The following is a 19,816-nucleotide window of genomic DNA, read 5'->3' as shown; positions in this document are numbered from 1 at the left end:
TATCCTTTCTTTGTGAGTCCAAAGTTTTATATCTAATCTATTTTTTATAACTATCTTTTTTCAACTCCAACACAGACTCCAGAAGGATATATTTCCTAAGTAAACAGGAAGTGGATTGTCAGCAACTCCCAAAACTCTATAATTGACAGAGACATCTCGCTGCCTGGACAGTCATCCAAAGTTCTTCTGTATCATTGTGGCATCCATCTTCAGCCTACAACCTGTAGTATCCGGCAGACTTTTCCATGAAGCAGGAAATCTCAAAGACAGTTCTGCCTATCTTAGCAGTTTGTCAGTTACTTTTTTGTGTGTTCTGCAGAATGTCTGGCAGACTCTTTGATAAAGCAAGAATACTGAAGGATTGTCTTACCTTTAGGCCAGTTCAGCAGTCACTTTTCTGTGGGTCCTGCATGTCCAGTTCATACAGCATACCATTAAGCAATCTGGGCAAGAGCAATTTCTTGCCCAAATGGCTACCCTTGTCATATTGAAGGAAAATTTCATAATGAGTTTCCTCAATGCCCATCAACCTCTCTGAAGTAATTGGTGTTGCCAGAAGCAGACATATCTCACTGCTGAGAAAAGTCTAAATTCTTAAAACACTTTAAACACCATATTCCATAGGTCTTTGAAGTGTTGAAGATTATTTATCTAAGTGAAATATATCTCTATAATATCTAAGAAACCTAACATGACTATAAGTTTGACTATCATAAATGACTGCCAATTAATCTGTAATTTTAAATTATACATTACATTTTAAAATTATCTGCACAACCACAATACCTTAAACAAGAGCAGAAATAATATAATAAAGTTGATCTTAAATTTGTATCAATAGTGTTAGGAATATTTCTTAGAAGAGCCTCTCTGTCAACAAAAATAATTCCAAGCAGACCAAATTAGACTGAATAAAGATGTCCATCTTTAATGCAATGCTCCCACGTGGCATCGAGAAAGCATGACAAGGGGGAGAGAGAGAGAAGGGGAGACCACGCAAAACCTGGAGACCACGTGTTCATTCTTGGGGGGGCAGCCTAAATAGCCTGTGGGAGTGGTCCTGATCCTCCCTGGGTAAGGATCACCACATAGCAAGCTTTTTTGACCCTCCCTAGGGAGGGATCACTGCTTGGCAGGCTTTCTTGACCCTCCCTGGGGAGGGGTCACTGATTGATGGGCTTTTCCGGAGGTGGAGTCCGGACTAATGCAACTCCCAGGAGAGGGAGCTTGAAATAGATGCCAGGGGCTGGGGTGATGCTTCCAATCAAACATCCCAGACTCCTTGGATATAGAGGTATCAGAAGGCTGGGGTCTCACTTTCAACCAAAAATCCCAGACTCCTTGGATATAGGGGTGTCAGGGTGCTAGGGTCTCACTTCCAACCAAAAATTCCAGACTCCTTGGATATAGGGGGGTCAGGGAGCTGGGGTCTCACTTCCAACCAAACAAATAGACTAAGATCCATATCCATGCAAAGTAGTCATCTCTATATCATATTTCCCTTTATGAAAATAAACATTTATCAACACTATTTGGGAATTTGGGCATAGTTCTCTCCAAACATCTTCCTGCTTTTTATTGGGTGAAGTATTTTGGAGGGTTCATGGAGACCTTTTGGGGTGAGGGTCTTGGTCCATCAAACCACATTAGTCTGGAAGGAATCCACAGGTTCTCATGCCCTGTGGAAGCAAAAGCAGAACCTCCTTTCCAAATCAACATATCCTTAGACCCAAATTTTAAAGACAAGACACCTTTAATGTATATATGTTGGTTTATCTTAGCAACCCATATAATAAAATGTCTCTCTGTACTTTGTTCATTCACAGTCAAAACATTCAAAGAAAACACAATAATATATATAATCCAGATTCCCTGAGTATTTTCCATTTTTATGTGGCTTATTTTTTAATTCTATGACTTTTTCTACAAGTTTAATATTGATTTTATTTATCTTTACTCCTTTAATCTATGATTGTCTGTATTCTTCTATATTATAAGAGTCTATACTTTTTCCTCTCTCTCCCAAGTCTATGTACATTCATCCAACACTGTGACCCATTCAGAGGTCATTTTCATCTGAATCTGTCTTTAATGTGTATCTGTAATCATTTTCTGACCAGGAGCGCTTTATTTTTAAAAGCTAAGCAGGCATGGCTAGGACCAACTCCGTGGTCCTGCCTGTTGACTCTGACTAGTCCAACGTGGCAGTGGTATGTTCACCACCTCTGCAAGCCATGCACACCACCCTAGTTCCAAGGACACAGCAGTCTATGTTGCCATTAAGCAACTAGTAGCACTTTGCTCACAAACCCCACTTAAGTGCAGGACCTCCCGAAAGAGCCAGAGTTTGTTTTGCCAGTATGAACCAGGAAGCCATTTTTTAAAGAAGTCGCACAATTTTTGCTGCTTATGCTAAATCAGAAAGCCTTCTCTTAGAGGACATATGCCTCTGCTCACTGCCAGCAAACAGAGCCTATCTGAAAATATATATATATATATATATATATATATACACACACATATATATATATATATATATATATATATATATATATACCAAGAACCTGCACTAAACTCTGTTCTTTTGTGTCTACAATTTTTTTTCCAAGCTCTCTCAGGCTATGTGTGGATGTAGTTGTCCCATGTTTGGTGCTATTTTGTTGACAGCTGCTCATTTGTTTCCCAGCTGCCCAGACACGAAATAATCACACAGAAACTATATTAATTACAACACTTCTTGACCAATAGCTTAGGCTCCTTATGAACCAACTCTTACATCTTAACCCATTTCTATTATTCTGTGTATTTCTGCAAAGCTGTGGCTTACTGGGTAAAGTTCCAGTATCTGTCTCCAGTATCCGACTCTACCTTCTTTTCTTCTCTGCATGGAATTCCTGCCATGTTCTATTATGCCCTGCATGACCCCAACAGCTTCTTTATGCACTAACCAATAAAAGCAACACATAAACAGAAGGACATCCCACACCATCTCCCTATCTTTCATCTCTTCCATTTTTTTCACTTCTACTTGCATGACACCCTAGAGCTTAGATGGGGTGGCAGAAATGTCTTGTTAGGGATATTTAAGCATCACTTATCTCAATACCAGCTTTCCATATGGACTTTAATTCCACAAGGACTTTCTTTTCTTGTTGCTTCCTAACTAGGTAACTCTGACTTCCTTATGTTGAAGCTGGCGTTCAAAAGGTCAAAATCAAGAACTGGACTGCATCTAAGAGAACAGACTAGAAAGTCACAAAGGTTGGAAGAAGAGCTAGAATTGCCTAAGTCTGATGAAGAAAAGAAAAGTCAGATTGCAGAGCGACCTATAGGACAGAAGGACCTGTGGCTTGCACGCCACAGCTAATAAAAATACTTGGAAAATAATTTTGATTCTAGTTTAATACTATGCATGACTATTTCTCTTTGGGGAAAAGAACAAAAAATGATTTGGTCAGACAAACATCTGTTTTCTATTGATAAGCTTCACTTTATTGTGTTATTGTTTATTGTATTGGAACGCAGAACTGATGTGATGTTGGGCTTTGGATAAAAGTAACCCTGAAGAGGTCAGGCAGTTCACTGAAGATCTCCCAGTTCACTCATATCTAATTTTGCTGCATGAGTACTGATAGACCACAAGGGGACACAGAGGTCTGGCTAAGATTTTTATTAACTTACTATGGCTTTCTGTTAATTCCCTTTAGCCAAAGCCATAAATAAGCGATATGGTTATTCATATCACTGGGGAAATTTAGGACATAACAGAAAAAAGAAAAGGGAAGCAAACCACAATCACTTTTAATTTATATATTTCTGGTCCAAGCCCAGTGATTCTAGTCAATAGAGATGGGTGGCCTGGACCAGAAATAATGAAGTTTGTGTGCTCCTCTTATTATTCCCCCTGAGCATGCGTATACTGTTAATATGTGTGTGTAGGGAGACAACAGTGACTGACCTCACCTTTTCTTATGCAGTCTTTCCTAAGCCAATGTTTCCCACAAGTTCCGCTTCTTATTTGTATCATAATATTTTCCTTTGCACTTTCTCGGTTTTAGGATTGCCAAACAAGTGGCCTGTCCCTCTGGCTGGCTGGGACAGAAGGCAGACACCCATGTGGCTTAATTTTGTCTCTTTTGGTGTCATCTGACTTTGGCTGAAATTTTGACCCAGATGTTATTTGTCGGGAAGAAGTCTTGCCAATGTATTACTTTGCACGTGTGCGTGCTCTACAAACTTAACTTTGAACCACCAAGCTTAAATTTAAATCATGATTAATGAACCTTACATTAGTTTGCACAGAGAATATTACCAATAAGAAGAAAATGAAAGAGGAAAAAAATTTCCAGAGGATAAAGAGAGAGGAAAAAATTTCCCAAAGAGGTAATCCTATATTGCAAGGATATAGTTTGTGTAGACAAAAGAGGATCAAATTTCATGTTAATGACGATGGTTCGTTCATTAGAGAGGGTAGAGACATGAGCCCAGGAAGAGAATCTTTGGCCTTCCTAATCCATTCCTACAGAAAGCTTCCATTGGTAATCAGCTTTGCATCACAAGCCTAAGGGCCTCATAAAACTTTGAAATAAATCCTTTTGAATTTTCAAATACTATTCAAAAAGGGATGGGATGCTAAATGCTCTACCATTTCTTTTTCTTTTCTTCCTTAAAGACTTGTTTTTGTTTTTGTTTTTCAAATGGGAAGACTTAAAAACATTCCTGTTTGCCAGATTCCAGAACCTTTCCCGTTAAGCTGTTGACCTTCCAGCTGAGGAAGGGATAGAGTACCAGGAAAAATCCTTATTGAAGATGGAGCTGGCTACAAAGACCTGCATCCACACTTCCCACCATAGTCCATCTTGAATTGTGACTGTGGAAATCAATGCCAATCTGCTTACCCTAAAAGAATTGTGTATAACATCATTCTCATTTTTTTAACCTCATACACTAAAACGCATCTTTATGATCAATCCTTAGCTCCTCTAGTGCCGTCCATGGTCTCAGAACCATGATCTTCCTGCCTACATTCTCCCTGTCAGACTGAATCTTGAAGTCATACTGCAGGGATGGAAAAGCAAGATGCACATGGGAGCTGAGATACCCAGGGGCGGGCGGGATAGATTCCAATCACGGCTTCTGTTCTTAGCTTTGGAGACTTTGGACAAATCTTTCTGAGCCACAGTTACTGTTATGTTTTTGTTTTTGTTTTTGTTTTTTTCCCTAAAAGGGAATACTTAGCTAGCAGGTTGGTGGTAAGCATCAAGAGTCATGTTATGGTGCCTGGAGCAAGGGGCTTCAGTTAGAATGCCTGTGACTGGCAGAAACAACACACTCAGATGAAAATGACTTCAGCCCCAAATGCTTTCTTTACGTCCAGCCCAGGAACAGCAGAGGTCAGAGCATCTCTTGGCTGCTGCAGGATGCGGGTGACTTTACCCATGTGTCAGTGTGTGTGATTCTCTGCGGCAGGAGCCGCCATTTGTCTTTGCAAGTTTCTCCCGAGGAAGAACCTCTTCCCAGGAGGTCCAAGAACTCTTCTGATTTCATCCAGTTGGGATAACACGTGTGTATTTTCCAGCAGGGACAAAGTAGAGAAAGCGAGTGCTGGACATCTCTTTCTTTTTTTACGTGAGAAAGGCTCTGCACGTGAAAGAACTGGAAGGGATGCGGATGTGGAATAGAAAAAGCAGTGGCGTGAGCTCCGTGGTGCTTGTCTTAGTGAGCACTTGCGAAGGTCAGCTTTTTCCCATTCTATTTTCAGGACAATAATCCATCAGGTGCCAGCAGACCGTCCCAACCATTCTACTTCCGTGAGCGTTAGTGTACTAGCTCGAATCCCTTCTTTCGTACCGGGCTGTTTTCTGTCCACTAAAACGTAGGGAAACTACTTAAAATACAAACAAAAGCAGAAGCAACAACCAGCAAGAGAAGCTGCTGGCTTTCCATTTGCGGCTGCCCTCTGGATTCCCGTGCTTGGACGACGACAGGAAAGGACACACTTGGAACAGTAGATTGGGTTTCCACTTTGTTTGTCTTGCAATCTTAGCAAAGTAAATGCTATCTCAATTCATTGTCCAGATGGATTTTATTTTCCACGATATCTGATACGTTGCTTCCTGTTTGTCTTGGATGCAACTCTCTGCTCAATCTGTTTTACCCAAGAAGAATGTTTTTTATTTATTTATTTATTTATTTATTTATTTATTTTTTACAAAAGGCTTTCTAAATATTTTTAGCGAATGCCATTTGCTAGTTGCTACAGCAGCAGAGCAAAATTATGGTGAACAAGGATCTGGCAGGATAAACAAAGTTATCAGAGACATGGAGAGTTAGAGATGAGCTGAAGCTCCAAAGAATCTAGTATTTATTACAGTATTTAGAACGAGCCCCCCCCCCAACCCGCCCACACCCTTAAGTTGTGTAAAGGACTGGTGGAGGAACAAAGATTTCATTAAAATTTACTCGTGATGACAGGCCTAATACTTAGAAAAGAAATATATAGGGGCTGGAGAGATGGCTTAGCGGTTAAGAGCAGGATCCGGGTTCAATTCCCAGCACCCACATGGCAGCTCACAAGTCTCTGTAACCCCAGTTCCAGGGGATCTGATGCCCTCACACAGACATACATGCAGGTAACACAGCAATGCAAGTAAAACCATTTTTTTTTAAGAAAAGGCATATAAAAATCTTTAAAAGCAAAGTCGGAAAGTAAGATATAGGCATCCAGCACCAATATCATGAGTGCATATATGAGAGATTAGATGAGAATACAGACCCCACCAGGACATAGATGATGCTGCCTGTAGAGCAGCATTGATTATGAATAGTGGCTCATTCACAGGAGCTGTTGTGACAACATTACAACTAGTTGTTTATGAATCAACATAGTAAAATGTACATAAACCATCCGTGTAAATATATAAACATTTAAACTGAGCCTGTTAGTCACTGTGATACCTGCATGATAGACATGCTCAAATATGGCAGTCAACTCTCCAAAGACCAAGGCAAGAGAAACAGGAGTAGCTTCTCAACTTTCCCTCAGTTCGGATAAATTCTGATGTTGTGTGTCCGTTATGATAATAACACGAGGCATGCTGATGTCGTGGTAGACACCTCGACGAAGTAGAAGCAGATCCCTATAGTTCAAGGCCAGCATGGTCTAGGTAATGAGTGCCAGGCTAGCCAGCGCAATATAATGAGATCCTGCATCAAAACAAAAATGTTGTAAGAGGAAGCAGCAGGCTGCATCCCGCCACCTGGCTATCTTAACCCCCGAAATAACCACACGGAAATTGTATTAATTAAATACTTATCTCCAGCCCCTTACTGGCTAACTCTCACATATTAGTTTAACTCATCTCCATTAATGTGTATCACCACTTGACTGTGGCTTACCAGCACGAGTCTAACTAGCGTCCATCTTGGAGAGGAGAGCTATGGCGTCTCCCACACTGTCTTCTTCCTCCCAGAGTTCTGTTCTGTCTACCACGCCCATTTAAGGGCTGTCCTATCAAAAGGCCAAGGAAATTTTCTTTATTCAACCAATGAAAGCAATACATAGAAAAAAGACCCTCCTACATCACAAAAACAAACAAGCTGAAAAAGCCCATGGCATTTAAAGTGTCAAGAAAAGACAACAGTCTTAAATTTTGGAGTTAGGAAATGAGTTTTTTAGTTGCAAAAAAAAGTTTCTACTATTTGGCATTTACATTTAGAATGTGTCTTACATATATCATATATACTATAAAATATTATAAACATTTCATATACTATATAGTACATTATATTTAATATTATAAATACTATAATATTATACCTATATACTATAAAATATATTGCAAATATCTATCCATTATTTTAATCCCATATGGCACTAATTATAATGGGCTGCATACAAGATTAGCTTAATAAATCAGGTATACTTCACTATTATTCTAATATATTTCTTATTCTAACTTTTCTATATTGATAAAAACAGTATTTTTTTATTTATGTTGGGTTTTATGTTATAACACTAGAGAATTTGTTCATCCTTCTATGCACTGTTGAATTTCAATATTTTGAAAATGTTGATTGGTTTGCCCATCAACACTGGGATCTCAAAAAATATGCTAAGAAATTTTGAGCATTTAACATTCCACTGTGAGGGATGTCAAGGACTGTTACTGTCAATATATTAGATGCTGCATTTTACATTGACAAAAAAATCAAATCATCAGACTTCTTGCATACAGCTTATTTATCAATTTAAAATTACATCTGTTTCTACAATTTTTAAAAAATTATTTACTTGTTTGGGTGTTTTGTTTACATGTATGTTTGTATAACATGGGTGTGTGTAGTGCCTGTGGAGTCCAGACGAGGGCGCTGGATACTCGAGCACTTTAGTTACCACATGGTGCTGGGAATAAAACCCAGGTCCTCTGCAAAAGCAGTGGTTATTCTTAACCATTGAGTCATCTCTCCAGCCTGGTGTTTCTTCAATTTTATGTTTTCAAATGAAGCTGGGAGGTGGTGATACATGCCTTTAATCCCAGCACTTGAGAGGCAGAGGTAGGCGGATCTTTGTGAGTTGGAGGCCAGCCTGGTCTACAGAGTGAGTTCAAAGTGAGTTACAGGTCAGCCAGAACTGTTACACAGAGGAACCACGTCTCGAAAAACCAAAAGAAAAAAATGTATTATTGTTGTCTAGAATGTGTGTGTATGTGTGTGGGGATGACATGTGTCTCAAGGTATGTACGTGGGTATCAGAAGACAGCTCTGTGGAGTGACCTCTCTCCATGATGCTAGCTCAAGTCATCACGTTAGTACGTGGCTTTGTCCACTGAACTTCCTCAGTGGCCCAGTTTCCAGATGATGCTTTTTTTAAAAAAAAAAAAAAATCTTATTTTAATTGTTTAAGAATTTCATACTTGCCAGTTTTCAGATTTTTATTCCCTTAAAGTGAATATGGCTCTTTATCCTGCACTTGATGCAAACCCTTAGAGAAAATTTAAAGATGCATTTAATCCTAGACTGCAGTCTTCAGATGCTGGAGCTGATCCGCACACATTTGTAGGATAGGGCATGCAGACAGCTGTCTTTTGACTCTGGTCTTTCGGGATATCTCTGGGCTGAGTATCATGTTGCGCTGCAATCATGTGATAAGAGACACGGACATAAAAGGCCACATTTGAGAACTCATTTGACAGTCCCTGACAAAGCCCCTAGGAATTTGCCCATCCACTCAGCAATCACCACAGCATTCGGAATCAACAGTTAAAAGACTCTTAAGAGGCTGGCCGCCTTGTTTGTTGACTCTTTCGCTGTGTGCTTTAAGAGCACAATGGTGGGAGAAGCTTTGCTCCAGTTTTTCCTGTAGGTATTCCCTAGGGAAAGCATTGAAAAAGAACAAAACAGGCTCTCCATGACTCAGCGGAGGCAGACTCTAGTATTGTTTTAGCTTTCCTGGGCTTCGGTGGGAGTTTGCTTTTGTTCTCCTCTGGACTCTAAAGGTTTTATTTCAAGTCACCTTGGTTCACTTAGATTTCCCTTTCACAAAGAGCTAAAAATTTTCAAAAAAAAAAAATACATACTAAGATAAACACCACTAGGCAGACTACTATTTTTATTTGCAAATGAAACTGTCTTGTTTCAAACATCTGTAAGGACTATGGTACTCACTCTGATGTGATCTCATCAGGTAAAAGGATGGAAGCAGGACCCATCCTCTGCTTGCTGCAGAGTGGGAAAGACACAATGGTCAGCTGAGTACTTTCTAGGTATTATTATTCACGGGGTCAGAAGAGTTCATTGCGAGCGTGTATATAGCCTATCTAAGCATATATGTAGGCATATATAAGACTGGATGAGGCTATAACCTTTTACAAAACCATACTTGGCTTTCAGCAGAATTAGAAACTCCCAGAAATCCATGGTTAACTCCTCTATCATGGCTATTTAATAATGTGTTACTCCTCTAGTAAGCCATTGTTCAGGCATTGTGTTTCTTCTCCTCAATCTTTTTTCGTAGTTCAGATTTACTTGAATTTAGTATGTCTCCCAGGGACTAGTCTATTAAATTTCTTCTATACATAAATAAAAGATTTATTTCAAGCTAAGAAAATCACAGTATGAAGTTTAATTTTGAACAGGAACATAATTTTACAATTACAGGATAATACTCTTCTACTCACCCACCCCATACAGTTATCTTTTAGTATCCATGGGGATAGCTACAAGATCATCCAAAATCTCAAACCTCACAGATGCTCAATTCCTTTTTAAATTTAGCACAGCATTTTCACATAATCTATGTACACCTTTCCATGGAACTGTTTATTTTTAAAGAGTGAACGGTCACTACATCGCATAGGCAAGCTCCAAATCCTGGTCTTAAGCCATCTTCCTGCCTGACCTCCCTAAGCAATTGCAACTAAAGGCATGTACCACCATGTAAACGGATGTTTCCTCTCTCAACCACCCAGGACTAAATAACCGAGTCAGAGGCGGAGTATGCATTATAAATGCTTGGCTGGTTGCTCAGGTTTATTATTAACTAGCTCTTACAACTTAAATTAACCCATTTCTATTAATCTATGTATTGCCATGCAGCTCGTGGCTTTCCCTGTCTTTAGCATGTCTTGCTTTCTGGGCGGCTGACTGGCATCTCTCTGACTACATCCTTCTTTCCCCCAGCATTTTCAGTTGGCTTTCCCACTTAGTTTTATTCTACCTTGCTATAGGCCAATCAGCTTTTTTTTTTCTAACCAATGACATATATGTCATATATATATATATATATATAATATATACATATATAAAAAGTATATATATTCACAGCATACAGAAGGATTATTCCACGACACCACCATAGCTGACACATCCATCATATATTTTAAATCTCTGGATTGCTTATGATATCTAAGGTGATACAAATGTTCTATTACTAGTTGTAAGATTTTGTGACTTAGGAAATATCAATAAAATGTTTTCTATAAATAAGAAACTAGGGATGTGAAGGCATGATGTCTCAAAGTATAACACATATAACAAGGTACCGTTTCTCAAGTTTAAAATACTAATTTCCATTGAGGGGAAAGATTTTTGTTGATAGCTCTTTTTTAGTTTCCTCTTTGTTTATTTTGTTATTCTGCAAAATATTATACATTTAATATTTTTGAATAAAAGGCAGAGTAATAATGCTTCAAAATGGGGCAGAACAGATACGAAATCTACATATAGGACAGATTCTTCTGAGTCCAGTGGCACATATCTGTATTTTTAGAACTTTGGAAGCGCACAGGTAGGAGGATCATAAACTAGTAGATGGCATGGACTAAATAAGAAGACTCCGAGTTAACAAAATAAAGCAGACAAGATTCTACATTGGCAAATAAACTTGCACCAATACTCAGGACCTTTCTTATGGACAGTTTCTTAGGGTAGAACCCACTACTTGTCTATCATAGCTAGAGTCTTGGAGATCAGTGATCAGAAACTAAACCTTCAATTTCTACTCATCACCACCAGGGGGTGGTGCTGCCAAAACCACAACCAGTCTTGGCACCCTACCTATTTGTCAGATTTAATTGAAAAACAGCAGCAACAACAAAATATCACAACAAACAACAAAGCCAAAAAAATATTACAGCATTCTTTTTTAATGGAAACCAAGAGACATAGCTTCTTCACACAACTCATATAATAATAAAACAATTACAACACGTTCAAAATACCTACTGAAACTCAAAAAATTGTCTACTGGTTTCCAATAATTGTATATCTCTCTCACATTTAAAACAAAATGGTCGGAAAAGGAAGCATGAAAATCATGATACATGATGTTAATTGCTATGGGCCATCATTTATCATCATATGATCCAAAAATCATCTGAACCCTATATTGACATTACATTTTTGCATTTCTGGGCAAAATTTCTGGTCCTCATAGACCTACTAGTAGGATCAAAGAAAAGATCTCTCTTTTTCTCTGTGCATGAATGTGCATATGTGTGAATATATATCACATATATAAAATTATATGTTTATTTAAGTTCTTCAATTAGCATAGTTATAGTTTATGAACCTTTAATTTAAGAATTTCAACATTTCATATGTCATTTAGCTTTTCTCTTCTTTCTGTGTTCATTTTTAATGAAACCAAAGGTCCAAAGTAGGAATATATATATATATATATATATGTGTGTGTTAGAAACTTCATAAGAATATATAATATATATGTATATACACAATAGAAACTTTATAAGAATTTATTGAAAACTATCTGAGATTTTTCATGTTTTTGTCCATACTTAAGCATGCAATCACCATTTTCCTTGTCTTGGGGCTGAACGGGTGATGGGGACAGAATCCTGGCAATGTGTCACTGTTTGTTTATTCATTTTTGTAGACTTTAAACATGAGGTAAGTTTATTTTCTCAGAAGGCCTTCACAATGTATAATTGCTAACCTTTACCCAGCCTGTACCTGCCCATCAATTAGGTCATAAAGTAAGCTTTAAAATGCATCATTTTATCGGCAACCTCACAGGACCCTGACAACCCCTGTTTATTGACTCCCAGATGTTCTTCTCATTGTCTTGATGCTCTCTCAGGGTGAGAATCTGTCCTGGAAATTTCAGCTTTTAAGATGAATATTGCAGCACCTCTAGAATTTGCCTTACGATTAATTGAGAGAAGAGTTTCATAAATCTATCATGGCCTCAGCTACTAGTCCTTGGAATATGTTATTCACGGAGTTCAGTTCTTCTGTAGTGTGTAGAAAAAATGTGCCAAACTATCACAGATAATTTCATTTCTTCCTAATGCCCTGATGCCTCTAACTTGTTGTTTCTCAGAACAGTATTGATGCTCTCATTGGTGAAACAAATCTCCGGCGCGAGAAGACAGGGGTTCCCAACCTCTTCAGTCTTGCAGTGGGAGTGGAGAAAGAGGTAATGGTTGCCAATCAGGCCATGATGCTACCGCCACCAGCAGAGGGATGAGGCAGATAGTTGAGAAACAGGTCAATGTGGAATACAAGCTTAAAAAGAGATAAAGCCCACCTGTGAGAAAGTCATAGCAACAGGTAAGAATCTGTGAATACTTTTAAATCTAGGAGCCCAAAGTCCAGTTGTGACCCATTAAATGAAGATGATCAAGTGGCATATGAATGTCTGTTCTAGAAAATTCTTGGCACTCACTCTAATCCTTGGCTCTGGCCAAATAACTTCATGACTGAGATTTGGAGAATGGTGTGGGAGGTCCTTCTGTATATGTGTTGCTTTTATTGGTTGATGAATGAAGCTGCTTTGGCCTATGGCAGGGCGGAATAGAGTAAGATGGGAATTCTAAGCAGATAGAGGAAGAAAGAAGCTGGAGTTGGGGAGATGCCATGTAGCTGCCAAAGGAGACAGACACCCCGGAACCTTGCTGGTAAACCATGAGCTTTATGGTAACCCACAGAATAATAGAAATTGGTTAATTTAAGTTATAAGAACTAGCTAGAAATACGATTAAGCTATAGGCCACACAGTATTGTAATTAATATAGTTTCTGTGTGATTATTTTGGGTCTGGTGGCCAGGAACAAACAAGCAGGCTTTGCCTACAGAAGAAAACTCAGGAAATTGGAAATTAAGCAGGCACTCAGTTATTGGAATTTGGAACACAAGAATGGTCTTTGAATAGAGATAGCTACAAGAATAAAACACTTACAGTACAAATTCAAGGACTCTAATACAAGACCCTCAAATCCATTTTAAATCAGTGTGTTGTAGCACACATCTGCAAACCTAGTGCTCCAACAGCAAGGTGGGAGGTGGGGACAGGAGAATCCACAAAGCTTTGTGTATGTTCACACAAGGGCAATCAGAGAGACCTGGCCTCAAAGAAGGTGGAACAGAGGACCCACACCTGAAGTTGTTTGCTGACCTCCATACTACATTGTGGCATACATGCTTGTCCCTCAATACCCTCACAGAAGGAACAACTCTGGATGAAAAAGAAAGAATAACAGTTGGTGAAAAAGGAGGCCAGGGAGTTGAAGGAGAGTGGGGACAGGGTATCTGAGGTAGTTTGGAGGGAGAAAAAGGAAGGGAGATATGCTGTAATTAAATTATAACCTCAAAAAAAATCTTTCAAAAAAAGGAGGCAAAAAATTGAAACAAGATTTTAAAAGAGCAAACAGTAAGACTGCATTGCTATTGTGAAATAAATATATACTCTCCCTTGCAAATCTTGGTTTAGATATCAGGATAGATTTGAGCTTCAGGTATAGGATAAATGACCTTTAATCCAGGGTTTGGAGCAGACTTGAGTATCATCCGTGTTTCTTAAAGTTGATTTCAATAGGCTCATTTTCTACGAGTCTCATTTCAGTACAGAAAATGCATTCCCCTTGATCCTGGAAAAATCAGATGGTTGCAGTGAGCAGAAGACGGGAAAAGAGGCAAGTTTTCAGTTATGAGCCTTTGCTTGAGAAATATTCTCGCTTTAATTTATTTTGAATGAACATATAGGAATTCAAAGATAACAGCAGCTCTTACATCACACACCACAGCTAATTCACAGATCCTGGTCCACACCCTCCTTCATGCCTTATACTCTGTACAGTTGACTATAATTGGGCCAATGATCAGCAAATGCCTACTAGTTCAATATTTAGACAAGTGAACTCAAAATAACTGCCTGTGAGCTTGCCAGTGTTTACAGTAACTGCAGAATTAAAGTGCTCAAAATTGGTTATTATAACTTTCAGCAGTTTGCTTTCTCATTAAATATAATGTACTTCCATTGCAAAATGGAGTGAAATGTCTTTGTTTTGCTCTGGTGTTTAGTTTTGATATCAGCTGCCAACTTGCTGGGTGTTTCTCAACCAACCCACTAAAATTACAAACATTTAGTTTATACATACTCACTATAAAAGGCCTGACCCTGCACCGTATTTACACATTTGTATGATGTGTGCAAATATTTCAACAGGCCTTCTCTTCCCCTTGTGGAAATGTGTATTTCCAATTTTCATCAGTGAACATGAAGGAATAATAGGCATTGTACCTCGCTTTCTAGTCCATTATTTACTTCATAGTGCTTTGGAGTTATAGCATTTTCACAGATGTGTGACTCCAAGTTGTGTCAATGCAACGCCACTGGATCCAAGGTACCAGTTGTGGGTATTTTGTTCAGGAGATAATGATCAGAGTAGTGAAAGAAGGGAATGTATTGTTTTATCTGTTCAATTCATCACCTAAAATTGCAGGGAGTATCTCTTCATAAATAAATTGATAAAAAGAGAGCAGGAGGGCAAGGCTGAATGCCCTTAAGTTATTCTCTCTGTTGGCATGATTTTTCTGAAGGAAAGGCAGAGGTCTAGCCATCCCTTGCTGACTACAGTAAAGGTCACTAGTAAAACACAGAAAGGTACTGAACGACTATAATTTGTACAGGCCTGTCGTCTTCAGCTATGATTGATAAGGGGAGGAAAAGCAAGCCAAAAGGGAGAAGCTAGAATTGAATTATGTGTATTTATGCCCTTCAAATATTTGAATATTGGTTCTCTATCATGTGTATAGCCTGTCATTTCATAAAGATTAAAACTTCAGCTGTAGGCTTTGAATAACTGGCCAAATATTTGACTACAAAGAACAGGAGAAATTGTTGTTAACAAGGCTTCAAAAACAAAACAGACAAACAAAAAGAAAACAAACCACAGCCTACGCGTGGAATCCAAAAAACATTTTACTTTGAATGTATCTAGTTAAAAAGTGCTTAGTCACACGTGTTTTAAAAGAGCCAGTGGTCAAAAAGTATACAGTGAAATACTAATAATCTTTTTGTCCTCTTTTCTCGGCCTGATAGTGTGAGCTTAGTGTGTAACTTTCAGACTTTTACAGGGCAGCAATGTCAAACAGAAACTTTTATGGTGATAGAAATGATCTAATGGCACCCAGTCTGGGGCTCTATGTGACTATTGAGCTCTGAACATGTGGCTAATGTGACTGAGGAGATTCATTTAAAATAAAACCTTTGTGCATTTATCATTCATCTAGATTTTAATTTTAAATTATAAACTGACAAATTGTACTTGTATATGTTCATGTGGTATAAAGTGATCCTGTGATTTATGACCATTATTTGGTTTTAATTATGGTAAATGTAATTACCCATATGTGCCTTTGAGTTACCATCTTGTAGACCACACATTGCCTAGGGTCTCATATACACACACTTAAAAGTCTCTGTCTTTTGTGTAAAATTGGAAGCATAGTATACAATTTTTCTAGAACTTGTTTGTTGTTTTCCACTTAAAGACTTTAATCCAATTCACTATTTTTACATATGATTATGTGAATGTACTAGCAATCGTATGTGCATACTAATTCCAAAAATGACCAATAGATTTCTATGCAAATCTTTCCAAATGTTGTAATAGTGTGCATTCTGGGAATCCTGAGTGATGTCACTTTAAGAAACCGAAAGATAGGGTGGGGAGACGCTGAAGTGATGGCTCATCAATTTAGGGTACTTGCTGCTCTTGTAGAAGTCCTGGGTTCAATTCCCAATACCCACAGTGTGTCTCACACCTGTTATCACTCTACTTCCAGAGAATCTGATGCCCTATTCAGACATTCACAGGTACCATGAGCACACATGGTACACTAGAGTTCTTGTAAACAAAATACCCATATACATTGAATAAAAATAAAACTTTTAAAAAAGAATCCAAAGATGCCTTTAGAAGTATTTCAAACAAAAAAACACCATCCCACGCTAAAAGCATGAATCATATTACCACCAAGAACCTTTCATGCCTGTGTCCAGACAAGAATCGACAATCTGATTAATGTTCATGAACCCTTCCTACGCCCATGCTGGGATATTGGCAGGTTTGGCAGATAGTCTATTTACATAATCATATGTAAATTAGTATTGTTGGAGAATGTTCTACTTGTGGTAGACCATGACCAACGTAGAAACACGTAACTGGACCAAGGGCTGAGAAGAAGTAGTTGCCAAGTGCTCAGCCCTAAATGAGACATCAACATCTCCTCTCCAAGGCTCGAGGAACTGGCAGAATCGTGTAAGATTGATGTTGTGACTTCTTGAAAGACTCGAAATGAATATCGTTTACACCTGGAGCTTTCTTTGAGAGGTATTCTTAATTAATAGATGTGCATACAGATTTCTCTTCTCTTATATCTTTCATAAATTGAATTTTCAAAAAATTTAGCCATAAAATTCTGATTTCAAATCTATTTAGAAAGAGAATATCCTGTTCCTAAGTTAATTTTTGTGTTTGAGATAGTCCTGCATGAATGTAATGTATTTTAAAAGAATCCACTCCCGCAATCCACCCTTTATTCAGTGCCTTCCCCATCCCCAATCACTTTTGCTTCCCAGCTTAACATGTTGACTTCGTTCTGCCTGTAGGTATGGGTGTAGAGCCATCTGCTGGGCATGTGTAACCTCTCTAGGAACACATCCCAGAAGATAACTGGCCCTTGCTCCCCAGTAACTACCAATTGCCAGTAGCTCCCCAGCTATAGACTTTGGATCGGTTAATCATACTAGGCATTACTTTTCTCTTGGAGAGCAGGCCTCAACTTCAAGCAGAAAGTTGTTGATTATTCTAATAACGTTCATGCCATCATTGTACCAGTGAGTATATCCTGTCAAGCAAGCCATTCTTGTGTTGTATAAGGTTCATAACTGAGTAAGACTATGACTGCTTTTCTTTCCTGGTGCATTAAAAGAGATTTCTAGAACTTTGAAAGCTAATTAGTAAGGATGAAATGCCAACTTGGTTTCCCCATGTCCTGTGAGTCCAGTATGTGTTATCATCAGCAATACCATCTTACCACCAAGTTTTGTAGGCTAGTCAAGAGCAATGGCAAAAACCTACAATGTTTGGGGGCATCTATGAAACTCCACTGATCAACAGCTCACAGAGTGGTATCCCATACTCAGCATGGGATTTCTTGTTTGATAGCCTATGTTATCTGGGAGAGGCATTGTCCTTTTTATAGGGTAACTCCATTTTAACTACTTTCACATACTTATGTGTACATATTTTAGAAAGCTTCTATAATAGTAGGTTTTCAAATGGCTTTTAAGACTATACTGAACAAGAGTAGGTGGTAGACATACTTGGTCTTGGTCCTGATTTTAGTGGAAATTGTTTGAGTTTTTCTCCAGTTAGCATGAAATTGGCTATGGGATTGTTGTGTATTGCCTTTATTATGCTGAGGTATATTCTTTCTAATCTCTTGAAATCTTCATTCTTAGACAAGGTGTGGCAACACAGAGATTTAACCCTCCAAATTACAGGCCTTTTTTAAGTCTTTTTTTTCTTTTAAAACTTAGAATTTTCTAAGCTCACATTTTTATTTCTTTAGATTTACTTGCTGGTAAAATTCTATTTTTTCTTCATTGTTTTCTTTGTTTCTCACTCCTATCCTTTATGTAGTTTGGAGTTTTGAGTAAAAACACATGCGCGCGTGCACACACACACACACACACACACACACACACACACACACCAAAAGCCAGCAAAGTTCAAAAGAAAAGTGAGGGATGAATATTGTTCTCACTTCTCTTTAATTTCCTCTTTTCCCCCCTCTAGAATAGTGATCTTTCAAGTTTTGATTGCTTTAGCTTTCTTAAGCTCCAAATTTGGCCTCATTTGGATTCTCAATGCTATATATCAACTGCCAAAGACTCTGACATCTCAAGTTAACTACTTAAGACTGATAAGATCTCCTTCCAACCTGAAATTCTAGCAAGTTTCATAATCTAAAAATAACCAATCCCCAAACGTGGTCATGATGATTAAGCAGTTTATTTTGTAACCAGTCTACAAAACCTAGAGTTCAGAAAACTCCTATCTCAGTTACTGGGGGATTGAAATCCCAACTGAAAACAACGTGACTACTTTATTATGGGACATCACAATACGTGTCTATGCCTCATGATCCTTTTACCCAAATCAAGCAACTTTTAGAAAGGAAATCATTTTCCATGGAAATACAACAAGGTTCAGAGTTCTTATACTGATTTTTCGTATATGATTACATATTTATGTTTTACATATTATAATTTATGGTAATATTATGTCATTGAAATTTTCTGAAATTTAATTAGTTTTTTGTACCTATATTGATGTGAAAGACCCTTCTTATTTGGGGGAGGTGGAGTAGAAACTGAACTTCTGTTTCTCTGTTTGGTCATCTTTGGATACCTATCCATGGTATACTTCGTTAGTGTCATTTCTCTCTCCGTGTGTGTGTGTGTGTGTGTGTGTGTGTGTATCCATGTGCACATGCGTGCATGCCTTGTAGAGGTCAGAGACTGATGTGAAATGTCTTCCTTAGTTGTTCTCTGGTTTGCTTTTGGAAACAGTGTTTCTGCCTGAAAATGGAACTCACCAATTGACCACACAGACGGCCTGAGAGTAAGCCACAGAAATCCTTTCATCCTTGCTTTGTCAACACTGAGATCACAGGTGTGTGCCAACATGCCAGGCTTTTCACGTGAGAGCTGGGAATTCAAATTCAGGTCTATCTGCTTGTATGGCAAGCACTTTAATGACTGAGCTATGCCCCAGGCTTCATTGTGATTTTTGAATGTCTGTCATCTTCACTGATATGTGTAGTTGGACCTCTTTCTTTTCTTTTCTATTTCCTTTTTTCTTCCTACCTTCCTTCCTTTCTTCCTTCCTTTCTTCTTTTTCTTTTTTTCACCTCTTTGCTCTTTATGGGGCCTGTAGTTTGAGGCTGCTTATCTGTTCTCAGCTGTCTAGACTCGAAATACTCACAGAGAAACTGTATTAATTAA

The sequence above is a fragment of the Myodes glareolus genome, chromosome 26, assembly GCF_982192425.1.
Source record: "Myodes glareolus chromosome 26, mMyoGla1.1, whole genome shotgun sequence".
In the NCBI taxonomy this organism is placed as follows: domain Eukaryota; kingdom Metazoa; phylum Chordata; class Mammalia; order Rodentia; family Cricetidae; genus Myodes; species Myodes glareolus.
This window is presented reverse-complemented; position numbering follows the sequence as displayed.